Genomic DNA, 13,668 nt, shown 5'->3' with positions numbered 1-13,668 from the left:
CCAACCTTTGCATTCTAGTAACTACTAATGATCAATACAACTCGATTGTATGTTTGATCAATTTCAGATTGAAGAGGTTGGTAGTATTGTTCTATTTAATCCTCACTGGCTTTAGTGGTTGGTGCGTTAATTTGAATAATAGTGGTGCTAACTGGTTTTTCCTATAGGCACGTGGATATTATCCTATCGCAGTCAGGATTGTACCTCATGATATATCTGGATATATTCTTTTTGACAATGAATGCAACATCATTCTGCTTCAATTTGTCATTTCAAACATAGTAAACCATCAGATTAAAAATGCATCCATACACAACACAGGTCCATACACAGCACAGCTCCATCTGAATCTTCTACCTTGGATTTATTTTTACCGTGGTTGCATCATATTTCAGAAAAAGGTTGTAAAGCTTGATCATATTCTTTGCTGCAGAATCCACAACATTTTATGGAAATCCCATCTTCTGTGCAAGCCTGACAGCTTGTTCCTTTTTGATCCCTTCCAAGGTCTCAACAGGCTCCTTCACTATGGCCTCAGGACTCCCGTCAGCAATGTCTTCAATGTTGATACCACCTTGAGAACTTCCTATTAGTACAGGACCTTGAAATGGCCTTCCCATTGTTATTGCAAAGTGGTATTCTCTCCTGGATATCTTTGCTCACAGACTCAGTAGTTGGTTGCATATTCTGCACTTTTTTCCAGTTTGCTTGGTAAATAAGTTTTCCCCAATCATTTGTGAGGAAACAGCTTTTGCTTCTTCTGGAGAGAAAACGGTCTTCCCTCCTCCTTTGAGGCCACTTTCAAATGTTCCTTTTCCTCTACCACCAGCTAAAACCTATGCTTTTATCACAACATCTTTTGAACCTGTTTTTTTGGCAATTGCAAAATCTTCATCTAATGATTTTGCCACTTGTCCTTTGGGAACTGGCTTCCTGCAACAACTCCATGCTCAGGTATTCATGTAGCACCTGATTCCTTTGCTGCTGCTGCTGTACTTGGAGCCCATGGTTGTTTAACAATCCAGAGATTCCCAGAACCTGGGCATTGGCCCACAGCACAGTTCAGGAACCATGGCTCCTAAGGGTGGCTGTAGCCAACTGCCGGCTGTAGAATATGCAGGCTGCCATTTCTGAGTCCTACCCTGTCCCCTCCATGCTGAGCACAAGCATAGAGACTTGAGAAGCCAGGTGGGAGCATTCTCATTTAAAGTTAGAATCCCCCTGTCTCCATGAAATTTCCCTATTTCCTTAATAGGTATCTTCTTATTTTAATGTTTCTAGCTGGTTAACCACCACTGTTGTGTGTCAATTTGTAATACTGTGGTGGCTTGTAAGTTGCTGTGATTCTGAAAGCTATGCAACCAGTATTTTAAATACCAGCAGGGTCACCCATGGTGGACAGGTTTCAGATGAGCTTCGAGAAGAAGACGGACTAGGGAAAAGGAATGACGAACTACTTCCAAATACTCAGTCACTGAAAACCTTATAAATAGCAGAGAAACACTGTCAGATATAGTGCTGGAAAATAAGCCCCTCAGGTTGGAAGGCACTCAAAATGTAACTGGGGAAGAGCTGCCTCCTCAAAGCAGAGTTGACTGTGATGACGTGAATGGAGTAAAGCCCATGGGAGAAAAGCCCACGGGACCTTCATTTGCTGATGGCGCACAACTCAAAATGAAGAAAAACAGCTGTAAACATCCACTGAAGATCAGAATATGGAATGTACGAAGTATGAATCTGGGAAAATTGGAAGTTCTCAAAAATGAAATGGAACGCATAAACATCGATATTTTAGGCTTAGTGAGCTGAAATGGACTAGTATTGGCCATTTTTTGAGCATTTGTGTGTGCTAATTATATTTCAAGTTCTTTCCACTAGAAAGAATTTAGGAACCCCAAGTCAAATCTGTCCCTGAGCTTGGTCCACTGCTGCATGCATCTTGGAGAGTCTTGTACACATGCTTTGGTATTCACCGACATTAAATCTCAGGATTGACAAAGCAGATCTCCTTCAATGGCAACTACGAGTCCTTTGCTGATTCCATAGGAAGCAGTGTCCAAGTGGAAAACACTGGCATTTTTCCTTGGGACTGAGCTTTGAGATGGGAGGTGCCTGCCATGTGCCCCACCTGCTGTACTTTCCTCTCCAGTTTCAGAAGGCAGCAGAAAGCAATCTCTTTGAAAACACTTGTTGACATTTCAGAAAAGAGAAACACATGCCTCCACCAATGCATTATGCTTTCAGACATTCTGGGTCTAGTTTAGTTGCCTGATGAGTTGATTGATGTGTTCACCACGATAGCCAGGTAAGCCCATCTCCTTAAGAAAACCCACTCTATTCTTGGTAGCGTGACGGGCCACAGAGAGATGGAAAGGGCACAAGAACTGTGAGACCACCTGGAAATACTTCCCCGGGAAGGCAATTTCATGAATGAGATCTTCCAAACAAATAACACCAAACTTCCCCAGGTGCTCTTCAATCACTGTGTTGTCTGTCAGCGGATGGTCTTATTCTTAACATTGGCCTGTCCACGTTTCAGGATGAGTTCCTGGACAGACTTCAGATTCGGAAATCTTTGGATTCGTACGGCAAAGGCCAGGGAATGTTCATCTGGCACTTCCAAGCCATGAGGTTTCACTTCTAGTCGTCTGATGCACACCCTGTCACGTTGGTGTCGCTGGGAATCAAGTAGGAACGATTCCAGTCGCTTAAACCTAAGACCTTTTCCTTTCTTCTGTCTTCCTCCGCCATCTTGCCAATGCTGCGGCTCGCAAAGATTGATTTTGATAGTAATTCAGCCTATCGCCAGAAGAAAATCTTTGATTTACAGAACTGGACCCAGGAAGATGAAAGGGACAAGGCTGCAACTAAAGCAAATCTCAGCTACATTGGCCTCGATGGGAGTACAGGCTGTCTGGTAAATCGTGCTGGTTTGGCTATGGCCACAATGGATATAATCAAGCTTCATGGAGGAACTCCAGCCAACTTTCTGGAAGTCGGGGGTGGTGCTACAGTAGATCAAGTAACAGAAGAGTTTAAACTTATCACTTCTGACAGAAAGGTCCAGGCTCTTCTGGTGAACATTTTTGGAGGAATCAGACTGTGTGATGTTATTGTACAGGGTATAATCATGGCAGTTAAGGACTTGGAGATTCAAATTCCTATTGTGGTACAGTTACAAGGTACATGAGTGGATGATGCTAAGGCACTAATAGCAAACAGTAGCCTGAAAATTCTTGCTTGTGATGATTTGGATGAAGCTGATAAAATGGTTGCGAAGCTCTCTGAAATAGTGGCCTTGGCCAAGCTAGCCCAGGTGGCTGTGACATTTCAGTTACCACTTTGATCTAACACCCAGTGGATGGATGAAGGATTAAACATGCTATAAGCATTGAAAATACTGTGTGTGTATTATGACTGCTCCTTTCCTTTTCAGAGTGTGGAGGCTGTAATTGCCATTGAGGCAAACAAACTCTCAAAAGCATTTTGTCTGCATTCAATTCCACTGTTCAGAGTAAGCTATTTGTATAAAGAACATATGATGCAGTTAAATAGTTTGTTTTGTTGCAATCTCTTCTGCTTCTAAAGAATGTCAGTGATATGACTGTGTGTTAATGTTGCATACAGAGTTCTTAATTGATAAGAGTCCTATGAATAAAATAAATCTGAAGATAAAGTTTTATTTTGTAGTCTTAGCAATACATTAGGACACTGTATTAAAATAGTGTTTTATAGAAGAAGTGGTTATCTTGAGGACCAAGTACAAGCCAATTGTATCAATCACTATTTATAAAACAGTTTGCAGACATTCCCAGAATGCTCTTCGAAGTATTTCAGTGAAGTAACTTGTTAATTATTTGAACATTGCTTTAATCACTACAAAACATTGATAACTGCAAGTCTTCATGATTCTGTGATATTATTAAGAAACACTTTAGGATTGTATTAAATAAAGTCATATTTACTAAGGACTTGGCAAACAAAATTAGTAATGTCAATTTAAGTTAATTAAAATCTGCAAAATGTGAGAAAAAAAATGAGAATGCTCTCAGTAAGGACTAGTAGGTGTCCTTGGGAGGTGATTGTAATCTTGTAATACCCAGTAGAAGGGGAACTGGAGGAGGGGCTTTTTTGGGACAGGGGAATAAAACTGTTTTGGGGCTGGCCATGCAGTGCATCTGTCCATGTCTACTGGATTAGTACCCAATTTTACAAAAGCGAATAAAGAAAACCTCTCTCCCACTAAAATGAGTACAGATTGGATTACTTGAGTTTTTGTCAGTATTGGCAACATTTCTCACAGATTAAGGGATATAGAGGTGATATTTAGAGAGCCAAGTGATGGAAATGATGAAGTATAAAACATTGCAGGACATTGACAATAGAATTAGGAGAAGTAAAAAATGACCTAATCAGAAGGATGTTGTTAGGTATCATTGAGTTGATTTCCACTCATAGTGTCCCCACGTGTCAGAGTAGTACTGCTCCACATGATTTTCTAGGTTATAATACTTTGGAACTCACCAGCCACTCCTCAGTAACCCTATGGTGGTAGTGGTGGTGGTTATGTGCTGTGGAGTTGGTTCCGACTCATAGCGACCCTGGCAGTTTCGAACTGCTGTCCTTGCAGTTCGCAGCCTGATTCATAACCACTACGCTACCAGAGCTCCTTCAGTAACTCTATACATGGTCACAATGAATTGGAAGTGACTGGATGGCACTTAACAACAATCTGTTGAGACAGATTGCCATATCTTTCTTCTGCAAAGCCATTGAATGGGTTTGAACAATGAAACTTTTGGTTAGCACAATTACTTAATTGTTGCAATAGCAGGGCTCTTTAACATGGCACAATTCTTTCTATATGAAGGAAAAGACAAGAAGTCTTACTATTAAAGTTAATTAATTGAAATATTTCAGCGGAACATTTAGCTTTCCAACTAATATGAGACAAGTATTTATTTTCATTGGTCAGTCACTTCCATTTTTAGTTTAAGTCATGTAGACTCAACATGGTGTCATTAATTCACTCATTAATGCTCACTTGATGTATTGTTGTTGTTATGTGCTGTTGAGTTAGTTCCGACTCATAGTGAACTACAAACAGAATGAAACTCTTCACAGTCCGTTGCTATTCTCATAATTTTTGTTACACTTGAGCCCATTGCTGCTGCCATTGTGCCAATTCATTTTGTTGGGTATCTTCCTCTTTTCCCCTGATGCTCCACTTTACCAAGCACAATACCCTTTACTAAGGATTGGTCCCTCCTGATAATATTTCCAAAATATGAAAGATGAAATCTCTCCATCCTGTCCTTTAATGAGCATTTCGTCTATTCTTCTTGCCACATAGATTTGGTTGTTTTTCTGACCGTCCATGGTACTTTCAATATTCTTCTCCAATACCATAATTCAAATGCTTAGAGATTCTAGTATGGTCTTCCTTATTCATTGTCCAGCTTTCATGTGAATATGAGGCTACTGAAAATACCATGGCTTTAGGCAGGTGCATCTTACTCCTCAAACTGTTAACTTTGGTCTTGCACACTTTAAAATTGTGTTGTGTATCACATTTGCCTAATGCAATATGTTGTTTGATTTCTTGACTGCTGATTACATGAATGTTGATTGTGGATCCAAGCAAAATGAAGTCTTTGATAAGTTTGATCCTTTCTCCATTTATCATGATGCTATTTATTGGTCTGGTAGTGTAGTGGTTACGAATCAGGCTGCGAACCACAAGGTCAGCAGTTGAAAGTTCCAGCTGTTCCGCGGGAGAAATATGAGGCTTTCTGCTCCCGTAAAGATTTATCACCTCAGAAACCCTGTACAGGGTCACTATGAATCAGAACCGACTCCACAGCACATAACAACAACAACAACATTTATTGGTCCAGTTTTGAGAACTTTTGTGTTTTTTTTTTCTTCTCACATTGAGACGCATTTGATCTTCCTCAGTATTTTAAGTCCTTTTCACATTTTGTAAACAAAGATTGTATCATTTGCATATGGCACATTGTTAATGAATCTTCTTCCAGTCCAGTTCTTTTTCACGTAGTTCAGCTTCTCAGATTATTTGCTCAGCATAGAGATTGAATAAGTATGATGAACCCTGGTACACATTTTCCTGATTTTAATCAATTATGTATCCCCTGATTCTATTGTAATGATCAAATCTTGTTATATGTACAGGTTCGTTGTAAGTGTAATTCAGTTTTCTGGAATACACACACTTTGCAGTGTTATACATAGCTTGTAATGATACACAAGCCATTGGATAGGTTTTAATAATGAAATTTTTGTTCAATGAAACTTTTGTTGAAAGAGTTTTGCATACTCTTATAATGTACACCATGTAATTTAAGACAACTAAGGAGATCAAGTATTTGTGAACTAGGAACACTCATCTGTGGATCACAGATTGAGTGACATCTAAAATTAAGCTCCTCACACTGAAGGACTAAGGAAAACAAACATTACTTAGATGTCTGTTATCTCTTATTTTGACTACATCAGTCATTGTGGTGGTGGCGGTATGCTGTGGAATCAGTTCAGAATTATAGTGACCCTGTTCAGGGTTTCCAAGACTGTAAATCTTTACAGGAGTAGAATGCTTCATCTTTCGCCCATGGGACAGCTGGTGGTTTCTAACTGCTGACCTTGAGGTTAGCAGCCCAATTTGTAACCACTACGCTAGTTCCTTATACCAGTCATTAGAAACTCTGAAAATGTAGCTTTGATTTTATTTACCCACTCAGATACTATAAATTGTTTTCATTATTCACAAAATAAATCCTGAAGTTCTCCATAAATTTGCTTCAAATAATTTTTTTCTTTATATTTTCACTAATTCCATTTAGAGATAAATTGTATACCTTATATTCTATGAATAGTCTTCAATTTCCCATATTAATTTTTATGTGCCATTCCTTTATTTTAAAATCCTTTTATATCTATCTATACCTGCAAACCCATTACTTACCTTCAAGAATTAGTCTACATGTAATTTTATCCCCTAATAATGCTTTCCACAACTCATCTGTCATTTTGTTATAGTGTGGTGGTTTGTGTGTTGCTGTGATGTTATGTGTGTTACTATAAGCTATACCATTAGTAGTTTATATACCAACAGCATCACCCATGGCAGACAGGTTTTAGCCAACCTTCCAGACTAAGAGAGGCAGGCTACTTCTGAATGTTTAGTAACTGAAAATCTTAAGAGTACCAGCAGAACACTGTCAGATATATTAGTGGAAAGTGAGTCCCTCTCACATTATGACTAAGTTAGAGCTGCCTGCTCAAAGTAGAGTTGAGCATGATGACACAAATGGAGTAAAGCTTTTAGGATCCATGTTATTGCTGATACGGAACAACTGAAAAAGAGTAGAAACGTCTGCAAACATCCATTAATAATTGTAGCATGGAATGTACAAAGTATGAATCTAGAAAAATTGTAAGTTGTCAAAATGAAATAAGATGCATACAGATTGACATCCTAGGGTTTAGTGAGCTGAAATGGACTGATATCCACCATTTTAAATCTGACAATCCTATGGTTTACTATCCTGGGAATGAAAAGTTGAAGAGGAATGGCATTATATTAATCCTCAAAAAGAAGTTTCAAGACTTATGTTGAAGTACAATTTTGTTTGTGATTGGATAGTATCTATACACCTACACCTACAAGGAAGACCATTTAATACCACTGTTATTCAAATTTACACACCAACCACTAATGCCAGTGATGGCAAAAGTAAATAATTCTAACCACTTATACAGGAAGAAAGCAAAAGCTATTAAAAAGACAGGAAAAAAAAAAAAGAGATCAAAATAGATTTCAGAAGAGACTCTGAAACTTGCTCTACAGCATAGAAATTCTAAAGCTAATGGGAGAAATGAGAAAGTAAAAGAGCTGAACATAAGATTCCGAAGGGCATCTCAGAAAGACAGAGTAAAGTACAATAACAAAATGTACAATGATCTAGAGTCAGAAAACCAAAAGGGAAGAACACACTCAGCATTTCCCAAGCAGAAATTACTGAAGAAAACAATCCAGCCGTTACTTGTAATATTGAATGTTCAGCACTGGACTGTGAACCACAAAGCATTTCAAATCCACCAGCCACTCCTTAGAAACTTTATATATGGGCGGTATGATTCAGAACCAACTGGATGGCACTTAAAACAATAACATGAGCAAGATATTGCATGATTCAGAAAGCATCAAAAGGTGATATAATGAAGGTGCTTAATGGCGGTTTAGGGAACAGTGCAGTCAGCAATAACACAGAATACTAGATGGGCCCAGAACTCCGAAGTACATATAAAGTAATATTTAGAAAGTTTGAAGGCTTACAGCCAGTGAAATTTGTAGCAGAGGCAAGAAAACTGGTGTTTTCTGAATGGGCAATCCCAGTGGCACTCCAAACCGCCATTTTGATGTGATGGAGCTGATGAAAGATAAGGGCAGCTCTCCCACTGCAGACATCTGACCTATCCTAGGAGATAACGGTGTGGGCATTCTTTTTTTGTTCCTAGGCTTCTTACTGCCTGCACACCTCCATTCTGGTGATTAGAGGGGGTGCCTGAGTGAAGGGGATACCCCTCCACCCCCAGAGGGTTCTACTATGCATGTGCACAGATCTGCTCAGCAGAGTCTAAGAAGTGGAAAGTTTCTTCTTAAAAATAAATGACAGTGCAAAATGGATATAGCCGGCCCTGATCTCTTAATAACTAGGAAAAAGGCCTGAATGGCAGTTGTGGAGTAGGAAAGAGACAGACTAAAAAGGAAACAGGTCAAAAATGAAATCCTAAGTTATGACATAAGGACTAACAGTGACATCTTGAAATTTCTCAGGCTGTCTTGAAGGCAAGAAGCAGAAAGAGGGATGTTAATTAAAGTCATACTCATATTTTACTACAGAATTTTTTTTTCCTTTCTGTTATTATAGAGTATAATATGCAATCTTTTTCTTTAAAAAAAAATTTTTTTTTTTGCTGTTGCTTTTTTGGGTTTTGGTTCCTTTTTTACCCTTAGGGGGTTCTTTCTCTACCCAAGAAGAGACATCAATTGTGTTCATATAGTCAGGCTATAATTACACCTTATAAAAGCCCACCATCCAGGCAAGAACCAATACCAGCTAATATACAGTAAATAGGCAACCAATACTTGCTACAGTTAATCTGAATTGAGAAATAAGAAGAATGAAAAGGGAAGCCCATCTCCTGATCACATTCTACCTGAAGGCAATCAGAAAGCATAATAAAACATCAACATACATTCATCTAATTATTGAGGTCACAGCTAATCTCATCAGGTGGAATACACATAAATCAAACTGATACATCTGTGGGTAGAGTTGATGGAGAAGCTTAATATCATCAGTCAAAATGAATTAATGGGCCGACTTTAGAACAAACCACATATTTATCATATGCAAGTTGAGGTTGATGTTGAAGAAAATTAAAACTAGTCTATGAGAGCCAAAATATGACTCTATAATAAACTCTATAATATGCAATATAATACACATGAATTTAGATACCTTCTGAAGAAGATTCAATGCATTCACCACTAATGACCAAAGGCCAGAAGAGTTATGGGATAACATCAAGAATACCATAGAGGAAAAAAACAAAGCAGGAAAGAAAGAAAAGATCAAAATGAATGAAGGAACTCTGAAACTGTCCCTTGAGTATAGGGAAGACAAGGGTGAATGGAAGAAATGAGGAAGTAAAAGAGCTGAACACAAAACTTCACAGCGTAACTCAAGAAGACAAAGTGAAGTATTATAATGAAATGTGCAAAAACCTAGAGTTAGAAAACCAACAACAAAGCATACTCTCAGTATTTCTCAGGTTGAAGAAACTGAAGAAAAATTTAAGCCTTGACTAGCAATATAGAGGCATTTTCTGGACAAAAGTTTGAATGATAAAGAAAGCATCTAAAGAAGTTGAAAGGAATACACAGAGTCACTGTATCAAAAAGAAATGGTCAGTGTCCAATCATTTTAAAGAGCTAGCATATGATGAGGAAATGTTGGTACTGAAGGAAGAAATACAAAAACTGCAATGAAGATATTAGCAAAAAACAAGTCTCCAGGAATTGACAGAATGCAAATTGAGATCTTTCAACAACTGATGCAGTCTTATAGATTACTGATCTATGTAAAGAAATTCAGAAGAAAGTGACATAGCCAACTGATTGGAAGAGATTCATATTTGTACCTATTCCAAAGAGGGATGACTAAATGGATTGTGGAAATAATTGGTCAATATCACTAATATCACAAGCAAGTAACATTTTGCTGAAGATAATTAAAAAATGGCTGCAACAAACAGTACATTGACATGGAACTGCCAGAATCCAGACTGATTCAGAAGAGGACATAGAATGAGAGATACAATTGCTGCCATCAAATGGATCCTGGCTGAAAGCAGAGAATACCAGAAAGGTGTTTACTGTGTGAATCATAGCACACTGAGAAGAATATACTTAATAGTGCTCATGAGGAACCTATACATGACCAAGGCGCAGTAATTCAAGTAGAACAAGGGTCTACTGAATGGTTCAAAATCAGGAAACATGTGTGCCAGGATTGTATGTTTCCACCATACTTAATCAATCTGATGCTGAATAAATGATTCAAGAAGCTGGATTATATTAAGAAGAACATGGCATCAGGACTAGAGTAAGACTAAAAACCTACGATATGTAGGTAATACAACCTTGCTTGCTGGAAGCTAAGAGGACTTAAAAATGCTTACTGATAAAGATCAAAGACTACAGCCTTCAGCACAAAAAACCTGGCCACAGGCTTAGTGAATAAAATAATGAATGGAGAATAGATTGTAGTTGTCAAAGAGTTCATTTTTCTTGGATCAACAATCACATTTACGGAAGCAGCAATCAAGAAATCAAACTATGTATTTCATTAGGCAAATCGGCTGCATAAGACCTCATTAAAGTGTTCAAGAGCAAAGATGTCAGTTGGAGGACTAATTTGTGTCTGACCCAAGCTATGGTGTTTTCAATAGCCTCAAATGCATGTGAAATTTGGACAATGAATAAGGCAGGTGTTAGAAGAATTGATGCATTTGAATCATGGTAATGGAGAAGTATATTGAAAGGACCTTGGCCTATCAGAAGAACAAACAAATCTGTGTTGGAAGAAGTACAGCCAGAATGCTCATCAGAGGCCAGGATGATGAGACTGTCTGTCACACTTTGGACATGTTATCAGGATGAAACAGGTTCTGGAGAAGGACATCATGCTTGGTAAAGTGGTGATGTAGGATAAGCACTAGACATCATGTTTAGTTTGAACCAAAAGTCGGCAGTTCAACTCACCAGTTGCTCCGTGGTAACCCTATACAAAGTTGCTATGAGCTGGACCCCACTTGATGGCATTTAACACACACACACACACACACACACACACACACACACACACACAGGGAGTATCAGCAAAAAAGAGGAAGACCCCAACAAGATGGATTGGCATAGTGGCAGTCTCAATGGGCTCAAGTGTAACAGTGATTGTGTATGTCACAGGACAGGGCAGTGTTTCATTCTTTTGTGCATAAGGTTACTATGAGTTGGAATCAATTCAAGGGCACCTAACAACAGCAATTCCTAATTTGTTCTCTCTCCTTAGCATAGTGGTAATGAATCAGGCTGCTAACCTCAAGGTCAGCAGTTCGAAACTACCAGCAGTTCTTCTGGAGAAAGATGAGTTTTTATGCTCCCATAAAGATTAATAGCCTCTGAAATCCCATGCAGGGTCACTATGAGACAGAACCTACTCTATGGTATATCACCTCCTTTCCATGGATGCCATCAAATGGGGTCCAGCTCATAGCAACTTTGTATAGGGTTACCAGGATGCAGTTTGGCTTTGGTAAAATGCCATATGCAAATTATAGTGTTGTTGTTGTTGTTAAGTGCCATTGAGTTAGTTCTGACCCATAGCGACCCTGTTTCCGAGGGTTTCCAAGGACCAGCTGGTGAGCTTGAACCGCTGACCTTGCTGTTCAAATGGCTTTGCAGTTTGGTGCATTAACCCACAGCACCACACCAGGACTCCAAATTATAGTGTTAGGTAAAACAATTTAACACTATGGAAATGGGGTTATAGGAAGAAACAACTAAACAGCTAGTGACTGCAGAACTGTACTCATTTAGTGACTCAAGAGCGGAAGTTTAGAGTTTATGATGGAAATACTGCTTATGTTGACTACCTGTTCTTTTTGAGTTATTTACTGATTTGATTTTTAAACTAAAACCAAATGCAGCACCATTGAGTTGATTCTGACTCATAGGGACCCTATGTTGTTGCTGTTAAGCATTGTCAAGTCAGTTCTGGCTCATAGCAACCCTGTATAGTGTTTCCAAGGAGTGGCTGGTGTGTTTGAACTGCTAACCTTTTGCATAGCAGTTCAGTGTTTATTCTACAGCACCAAACCAGACTCCTAATGACCCTGTTGTTGTTGTTTTGTGCCATGGAGTAGGTTCCGACTCATAACGACCCTTACAAAGTTTCCAAGGTTGTAAATCTTTACAGGAGCAGAAAGCCTCATCTTTCTCCCACGGAACAGCTGGTAGTTTCAAACTGCTGACCTTGCAGTTCGCAGCCCGAGTCGTAACCACTATGCTACCAGAGAGTATAACTGGCCCATAGGGTATTCAAGGCAGTAAATCTATACAGAAGCAGTCAGCCTCATCTTTCTTCCACAGAGGATGTGGTGGGTTTCAACCACTGACTTTGTGATTAGCAACCCAGTTAGCTAACCCACAGTACCACTAGAGTTCCTTTATCTGGTCTCAGGAACCTGGAAAGTCATGTAACCTGGGAAGGGGATGGTGCTGGAAAACATACTCAGTGGATGGTAAGTGAGAGATACATGGCAGAATGCTGATAAGATTAACCAAGGGTCTTGAAAACCTTTCACATCAAAGTTTTCTATCTGGCATGTCCATGCCAAAACTCATAAACACATTCCAACGTTTTGATAAAGCTCATTCCTAGGAAACTGTTTTAAGATAAAAATGCTGAAAGGAGAATTGTTGAAAGCATATTGCATTCTTAAATACTAGATCGTCAAGAGAATTCTATTTTTGGATAAAATAATGAATTCCAACTTACGTTTACAAAATATTGCCATGGTAAATCTTCATGAATATAGAACTGAGATTTTTTTTTAAAAAAGAAAACAAGTAGAAACAGAATTAATGTCCAATAAAAGGATTAGAGAAGAATATGGGAGCTCTGGAAGCGTAGTGGTTTCGAATTGGGCTGCTAACTTCAGGGTCTGCAGTTCGAAACTTCCAGTGGTTCCGCAGGAGGAAGATGAGGCTTTCTGCTCCTGTAGATATTTACAGCCTCGGAAACCCTGTACAGGGTCTCTATGAGTCGGAACCAACTCCACGGCACATAACAACAACAACATAGGAGTATTTACTAATCTTAGTTTTGAATGGCAAGTACTATTTTGTTAAGTGGTCCTTTGCTGGCGTCAGCATACGCAGACCCTGGGTTGATCAGTGGCCCTGTGACATGGACGAAAATCCAATTCCGAGGCCCTCCTCAGGATAGTGAGCCATGGACCCTGAGGGCCAAAGGAAGTGACCTCCTGACGTCCCGGGTTCATTGGTTTTTGTGAACTCAC

General features: G+C 39.1%; 3 pseudogenes; 1 reads left to right on the top strand and 2 right to left on the bottom strand.

Annotated features, from left to right (window-relative positions):
- Nucleotides 1-294: 294 nt before the first annotated feature.
- Nucleotides 295-1,146, bottom strand: LOC102825980 (annotated as a pseudogene).
- Nucleotides 1,147-2,255: 1,109 nt separating this feature from the next.
- Nucleotides 2,256-2,758, bottom strand: LOC102825601 (annotated as a pseudogene).
- LOC102825215 lies at nucleotides 2,759-3,346 on the top strand (annotated as a pseudogene).
- Nucleotides 3,347-13,668: the final 10,322 nt, after the last annotated feature.

The sequence above is a fragment of the Chrysochloris asiatica genome, unplaced genomic scaffold (assembly GCF_000296735.1).
Source record: "Chrysochloris asiatica unplaced genomic scaffold, ChrAsi1.0 scaffold00444, whole genome shotgun sequence".
Lineage (NCBI taxonomy): Eukaryota > Metazoa > Chordata > Mammalia > Afrosoricida > Chrysochloridae > Chrysochloris > Chrysochloris asiatica.
This window is presented reverse-complemented; position numbering and strand designations above follow the sequence as displayed.